At 46.5% G+C, this 8120-nt stretch overlaps 1 pseudogene; it reads right to left on the reverse strand.

Annotated features, from left to right (window-relative positions):
* Positions 1-3339, reverse strand: part of LOC126408056 (4-galactosyl-N-acetylglucosaminide 3-alpha-L-fucosyltransferase 9-like) — a 6925-nt pseudogene extending 3586 nt beyond the window's left edge.
* Positions 3340-8120: the final 4781 nt, after the last annotated feature.

Here is an 8120-nt window from a genome sequence, read left to right on the forward strand (position 1 = left end):
CTGGCTCCGTTATGCAGCAGATCCAGCTGTGCCGCCGTCATCAGAAAAGGACGTCGCTTTACGTGACGCTTCAGAGTAAGGCCGTCTCATGTCTCTTATCAGCAATCTTCGCTCCTCACTCCTAACTCCTGACTTCTTAAATGTTTTCCTAAGTGGGAGGGACTAAACAGTTAGGTAAGGTGGCTAGGTTAGGTGGTTAGCAGTAAATTTAAGGGACTTGGGACGCACCCCAGGTTTTTGTTGGTCACTGGCGCATTTGCTTTTTATGTTATCTAACTAGCAACGCGCCATGACTGCGCCTGACCAACACACCCAGAGAAGCGCAAGTTCATTTGCTAGTTAGACGACGAGGGCGCAGGGCGTGAAAATGACAACTGCGCCTGCATCTAAATAGCAATGACACTTGCGACATGGATTATGCGCCCTCCGCCGTCCGCTTTAGACCATCTAAACAGGGCCCAGAGCAGCATGTGTCACTGACACCAGACTCAGAGTGCAGCAGACCGCTGGAAAATGTCACCATCAGCATATTATTTTACATCACTAAAATCTATTTTATCATTTTGAGTCACATTGTTGAAAGAATTTAGTTGTCGGTGTTCAAGCAAGATAATAGGTCTCCACTCATTGCACGTCGGGCTTTCTATTTCCTTGTCGGAGATGGTGTTGCCTTCAAGGTCCCCCAAAAAAGCGGGAGAAAAGAAAGGCTGAATATTCAAATTTATTTTTTCACAATCGAATCCCGTGCCATCGAACAAAGCTTCGAAGCTTCAAATTTTTGTTGTCAGCCCTAGTCAAATAAATGATTAAGATTAAGGATTTGCTCTGTTGAAATGATACTCAGCCCTAGCTGCAGTGGTGGTGATACACCTGTCATGACACCTTGTGTGTCTGTTCTGTGAAGTGTTCTGTTAGCCTACAGCTCAATTTATACTGTCTCTGTGTGTGAAGGGCACGGCCCTTGTTGGCTCGGATTGAAAAGGGTCACACCGTGATACTAACATCAGTGATTGACAAAGTCAGTTGCTATGACTTCACACTGCATCTCTTCTTACATGCTGCAGATGCCTTTCACTGGGCTCTGTGGTGCATGTAAGAGTCCCACAGACCTGAATGGTATTGAGGTGTCTGCTCATTAGATGTACATTAATGCTGATTATTTTTAGTATGCTGGCTGACTGTAGTGTTAGCGGCTGCTGTCCACCCAGATTGCTGCTCTTGAATGTAAGGATGAATCCATCATTCTGACTGTGCTGTAGATCCTATGGCTTTAAGATGTAAACAGGAATCCATGAGTCTGTCAAGATACAAGAGGTCATCTACAGGATACATACACATATGGTAACTGGATGGCACACATGTCATAGAAGGCTAAAAGGTTAACTGCGCTGCTTCCCTAGGGAACCTCTTGAGGGGTTCTTTTTTTTGTATTGATTCACAGGTGGTATACTGTGAAGAGGGGCCCGACTTGAAGGCGCCGCTGTCAGTTTTGTTATTATGCATTGAGAATTTACGTTGAGAAAGCTACGAGAAGAAACTAAAGCAATGTTTACATCAGTCTGTTTTGCACGGACAAAGAACTTCCTGAAACTGGAGAAAGGAATGACCACTTTTAGTTAGGAGGATGGCTTTGTATCTCATTATGTTATCAGAAAAGAGGTAATATTATGAATATGAATGAGGATGTCTTACAGGCTTTAAAATGAAGAGTTTGGGCTGAATCTCTCTCAAGCTACTATAAAAGCTTGATCTGATACTGGCTTGCTGAAATAAAATTTTCTTGGTCCTACAAAGCTTGTATCACCGGATTCTTTTCTTCACCATCATCTCAGCATCTTTTGTTATGGGAATAAGAAAGGCCTGATAAACTACAAATTGGCATCATGAACAGGATGTTTTTGTCCCGGGCTTTGGCACCAGGCGGGTCTTCGGAGGACCTGCTCTCGCTCCCTGCAGGCCTTAAAGGGATAGTGCACCAAAAAATGAAAATTCAGCCATTATCTACTCACCCTCATGCCGAGGAAGGCTCTGGTGAAGTTTTCGAGTCCTCACATCACTTGCGGAGATCCGAGGGGGGAGAGGGTAGCAGCACAACTGCACACCTAATGGCTGACGGCGACCCAGATTAAAACGTCCAAGAACACATAATTGAAACCACAAAATATCTCCATACTGCTCGTCCGTAGTGATCCAAGTGTCCTGAAGCCCCGACATAAAAATTTGAATTCTGTCTTTAGCCTCATTGTAGCCTGTAGCTCTAACTGCCTCTCTGTACACTGAGCTGACGTGTGTGCGCTTGAGCGAGACCGTGAGACATGGGCACCGCCTTCATGTGTGTTCACATGCTTGCACTGGTCTCTTATAATAAATATTTAAAAAAAGTGAAGTGCTAAAGTGCTTGTTAGACTCATTTTCATATTAAGGTGCTTAGCAACCCACATCCTCCACCCTTCCCTCTCCCCTCCTACCAGAGGAGTTACAGTCTGATAGCCCTGGGGACAAAAGAGTTTCTGAGTCTGTCAGTGGAGCAGCTCTGTGACAGCAGCCTGCCACTGAATGTGCTCCTCTGCTGTGTGATGGCAGTGTGCAGAGGTTGGCTGGCATTGTCCAGTATTGCCAGAAGTCTGGACTGAGTTCTTTGTTCCACTACTGCCTCCACAGAGTCCAGCTCCATGCCTACAACCGAACCGGCTTTCCTGATGATCCTGTCCAGGCGCTTGTTGTCTTTCCTCCTGGTGCTGCCTCCCCAGCAGACCACAGCATAAAAGAGGACACCAGCGACCACTGACTGGTAAAACATCTGCAGGAGTTTTGTGCGACAATGAAGGATGCCAGCCTCCTCAGGAAGTACATCCTGCTCTGTCCCTTTCTGTAGATGGAGTCGGTGTTCAGTGACCAGTCCAGTTTGTTGTCCAGCTCCAGCCCAAGGTACTTGTAGGATCCCACGAACTTGACCTCTTCCCCCCTCGATGCTGACTGGCCATGGAGGTGGGGACGGTCGCCGGAAATCTCCTTGGTTTTTGCAGCATTGAGCTGCAGCTGGTTTCTGTGACACCACCCGACAAAGTCCTTCACTAGGTTCCTGTACTCCTCCTCCCCTCCTCTAACATATGCCACAATAGCAGTATTGTCGGAAAACTTCTGTATGTGGCAGAGTTCTGAATTGTACTGGAAATCTGCTGTGTATAGGGTAAAGAGGAGAGGGGACAGCACAGTCCCCTGTGGTGCTCCCGTGCTGCTGGTCACTGTGGTGGATACACTGCCTCCCAGCCTGACAAATTGTGGTCTGTCAGTGAGATAGTCTGTGATCCAGGTCAGGAGGTGTGGGTCGACTTGCATGCTGGTCAGCTTCTCTTGCAGTAGGGGGGCGCTGGATCGTGTTAAATGCGCTTGAGAAGTCGAAGAAGAGAATCCTCACAGCGCATCTCCCCATGTCCAGGTAAGAGAGGGCCCGGTGTTGGAGGTACAGGACAACATCCTCCACCCCTATCTCAGGGAACTGAACCGGCTGAAAAGGGTGTTGAGCTCATTTTCTCTCTCAATGTTCCCCTCCACTGTGTCACCATTCTTCTTTTTGCAGCCTGTGATGGTTTTCATGCCTTCCCAGACCTCCCTGATGTTGTTCTCCCTCAGCTTCCTCTCCAGCTTCCTCTTATACTCCTCCTTAGCCTCCTTCAGGCAGAGTTTTAGTTCCCTCTGCACCTGCCTCATCTCTTCCTGGTTTCTGCTTTTAAAAGCCCTCCTCCTGTTCAGGACAGCCTTCACCTCACTGGTTACCCAGGGTTTGCTCTTTGGGAAGCAGCTCACTGTCCTGACAGGGACCACCGTGTCCATACAGAAGTTCATGTGCTCCGTCAGACATTGTCTCGCTCCCTCAATGTCCTCACCATGTGACTCTAGCAGCACACTCCAATCTGTGATCTCAAAGCAGTCTCTGAGGGTCTCCTCTGCTTCAGGACTCCACCTCCAGACAGATCGTGTAGTTATGGGCTGCCTCCTTACAAGTGGTGTGTACAGAGGCTGCAGGTGTATGAGGTTGTGATCAGACTTTCCAAGGGGGGCAGGGGTTGGCGGAGTATGCGTCCTGTACATTAACATACATCAGATCTATAGTCCTGTTCTTTCTTGTCGGGCAGTCCACATACTGATGCAGAACAGTCAGCGTGGAGTCTAAGGTTACATGATTGAAGTCCCCTGAGATAACAAAAAATGCCTCTGGATGCTGGGTTTGTAACCTTGCAGTCGTGGTGTGTACAGCCTCACATGCTGCCGCTGCGTCAGCCTTCGGGGGAATGTAAACACAGATGGCTATGATGTGTGTAAACTCCCTCGGTAGGTAGTAGCAGGGGGAAAATCCCATTTCATAGTTGGTTGGGGGACAATAAACAGTAAAATCTTAGAGAATAATTCCGGGGGGGGGACAAGGAAAAAAAGTTGTAGCCTGTCTTTTATACAGCATCTTTTACCGCAATTTGACACTTTAATCTTCTCTCTATCTCTCCAACAGGCAGAGTGAATATCTATACTTATGAGAAATGGCTTAACAACCAAACATTTCCTGCAATTAAACTGGTAAACTGGTTTATAAACAGTGTGCTGTGAGATCTGCCGCTGTGCACCTCGTAATGCGTAATAGTCACGCATAATGACCGCTCCTCGTCAGTTCGACTGCATGTCTCTCATGTTTGTCTAACTGACAGGTGGAGAGCCTACAGACAGGTACACATAGCTACGAGCCACCACAACCGTGCGTAATAGCCGCGCGTAATGACCACGGTTAGACTGCACGTCTTTCATGTTTGTCTCACTGACAGGTGGAGAGCCCACAGACAGATACCCATTAGCTACGAGCCGCTCCGCCATTGACTGCTCTTGTCCTGTCCTCTCCCTCTTCTTTCTCTCCTGTCCTCTCTGACTATCACTAAACTCTGAGTTTAATCATTAGCTTTTAGCTCAGCAGCACTGGTAATTGAATAGGCTTTTGAACAATGCAGGAGAAATGTTGCAGACAGTTTATATTATCAGCCTGGGCCTGGGGCTTGTTGTAACAGTAAATGGGATGTGTTGTAACTTGTGTAAGTTAAACTGTGTCTGTGTGAGTGAACATCTTACCCTGCGATGCCCGATGTGGACAGCGGTTCCAGCCACACGCTGCTACTGCTGCCAAGGGCCCGCCCATTGGAAAGAGTGTGGGATATACCACTACTAGGAATGGGAGGGGGGGACTAAATCTTTTAAGATTTAAATAGCACATTATTGCGCGATTATAATGAGCACCGCTTACATTGTGCTTTCAATAAATACTACTGCATTGTTCAAAAATTATTAATTGTGTCTCAAATGATTCTAGGGGGGTACAGCTTTACTGAAGGGGGAGTCATGTCCCCCCTGTCCCCCCGATTTCCGCCCCTGGGTAGTAGGGTTGGAGGCTAACAGCTAACAGCTCTAGATCACAGCAGCATATCACAGTTTTCACAGTCACATGTCCTGGATTATACCATGTGTTGTTGGCAGGGCAGGAATTTCACGAGGGCCACATGGGCCATGGCTCTCGTGCCCTCCTCATTTGGCCCTGTGCTCTTGAAAAAAATATCTGCCCTAAGGCCACAGTGGCCTTGATGCCCCGCCCGCGCTGCCCCAGGTGATTTTGCGGTTTTCTCCTCTGCCTCTTTCCTGTCAACACGGCTTTGACACCTGTCCTCTGCCTCTTTCCTGTCAACACGGCTTTGACACCTGCATCTTTTGAGAAAAAAATGCGATGACATTCTGGAGTCTTATTGAGCAACATCAAATGAGACGATGCGCACATCACCAGTGGTGGGTTTGATTCGAGCCTGGCATGAACCGCTCGGACGGGCTGTAACGACAGTTTGACACCAATCTATCTTCATCAAACGCCCGGGCAGGGATCAGTAACAGTTACCGAGACCCGGTATTAAACAACCCAAGGCAAGTTTAATCAACAACCTAATAACAGTAAGCTCCGCTATTATCGGCGTTACTTTTTACAGTTTGGGTTTCATGTATCATCATTGTGCAGCGGTGGGGCCGCGGTGCAGATGAAGGGAATAACTTCAAGATGACTCTAGTTGACGACAACTGCGCTTGTTACTGTGAGTAAGTGCAATAAAACCTCAGCCAGCCAAGCCAGTACTTTATCAATACATGTGATCAGCACGTAGAATATTTCAATCCGCTCTGTCCGCAGTCTCTCATTCACCGCTATTATGATTTATGATCGCGGTCGACACAAGCACATCGCGCTCGCGGTGCTAACAGCAAAGTGTTAAGACAAACTAAATGAATGCTGTCTGTATGTAGACTAAACACTTTATCTGAACATGCACCTGAGGCAGCCGACCTGCAGACAGTGAGTGTCCTCAGTAGAGGAGGGACAGAGAGCAGGATTTATGACTGATACTGATGTTTTTCTTCATGCTGAGATAACGTGACTTTCTTCACTCAGTATTGTGATGTCAGGAGGAATATTTACATTCCAGTCAGATATTACTGGGTTTTAAATAGTGACGTTGTTGTTGTGAACATGACTGTTGCTGCCATGGATTGTATAAAACTATATCCTGTGTAACTGACCTATAAGGAAAGCCTCAGGAGGTGAGGTGTGTGTGTGTGTGTGTGTGTGTGTGTGTGTGTGTGTGTGTGTGTGTGTGTTTGTGTGTGTGTGTGTGTGTGTGTGTGAAATAAATTCAGTGCGCCCGGAAGCTCAGGTCAGTGTAACCGGAAGGCACCTGAAACTGCTTGTTTACAGGAAGCTACTTCCGATTTTGCCACTTCAAAATATTTTTCTCTATATTATAAATTGTTTATAGGCCATGCTATAGAAACTTCATACTTGAGGGACAATGACTCATTGTTCATTATTTTGCGTAAATTTACAATTTCTAAGAACAAACCACCTCACTCGCTTGATATAAAGTTTTACCATGTTTGAGTGTATTTTATTCTGAAAGCTACCACAGGAAGTCATAGTATCTACTCCAGCGTTGGATGCACACTTCCGATTTCGATCATGACAGAGCGGGAAACTTAATGGAGAGCATCAATGGCCGGCGGTAGACAAACTGAGGAGGCTATTGCTGTTTTGAGGAGGCTACTGGGTTCACCCGACCTAATGAACTGTCTGGTAAACCAAGACGCCTCTGGAAGTACAAGCAGTAACGTTTCGGTAAACAATGAGAACAATGAGATGAGCGTATTGTTTAGGCCAAACCAATGCCTAAATGTGAATATGAGGAGTGAACCGCTCCTTGGACCCGTAGCTGAACAGACCCCGCTCTTTCACGCCAGGCGATTTAGCGGCTGGGGTAGGAAGGCAAAGAGAAGGTGGGTAACATTAACCACATTAAGTATTATTTTTTGGCCATGAATGTAATAATTAAGTCAGACAATTGTCGGTATTTCCAGACCACGACCGCCATACCACCGCGAAACGCCTTTTTTTAAGGATGTGATACTGCTCTTCAGCCCCCGTGACAAAAAAGTCCCAAGGAAAAAAGTGAAGACACTCTTACATGAAAAGGGCCACATAATAAGTGCGCTACAACTTGATAAAACATGGGACAACAGGACACTGCTGCTCACACTGCACAAGGCCTTTGATGGGAGGATCCCCCCTGACGTAAGGTGAGTCATTAATGGCAAGTTAGCATAGCCGAATTCCAGCTAGCTACATAGTTAGCTAAAACTAGAAAATGAATCAGCTAATCTACATCTGACTTGCTAATGCTGCCAGAGGAGGCAGTAGCTTTTCTTTCATTTCATTCATTCTCAAACAGTTTTGTCTGTCATATAGACATTGCATAGTCACTGGAATTGTTTAACTGTTGTTAGGTGGACTTGTGGCAGCTCTAATGGTTGTACGAATATTTAACTGTTGTTAGGTGGACTTGTGGCAGCTCTAATGGTTGTACGAATATATATTTTCAGTTTGGAGATTCTTATGCCTTGTGGGAATAAATTGGTCCCACCCAGACTTGGCAAAGGCCAGCTTTTAGATGCTTCCATGGTGCACAAGATCTTCATTAGATCTCCAGTGTATGTGAGACCGTCAGTGGCCCTTGAGGTAAGCAGAGTACAAAACAGGAGAGCCTGAAATTTGT

Source organism: Epinephelus moara, chromosome 20, assembly GCF_006386435.1.
Source record: "Epinephelus moara isolate mb chromosome 20, YSFRI_EMoa_1.0, whole genome shotgun sequence".
NCBI classification, from domain to species: Eukaryota; Metazoa; Chordata; class Actinopteri; order Perciformes; family Serranidae; genus Epinephelus; species Epinephelus moara.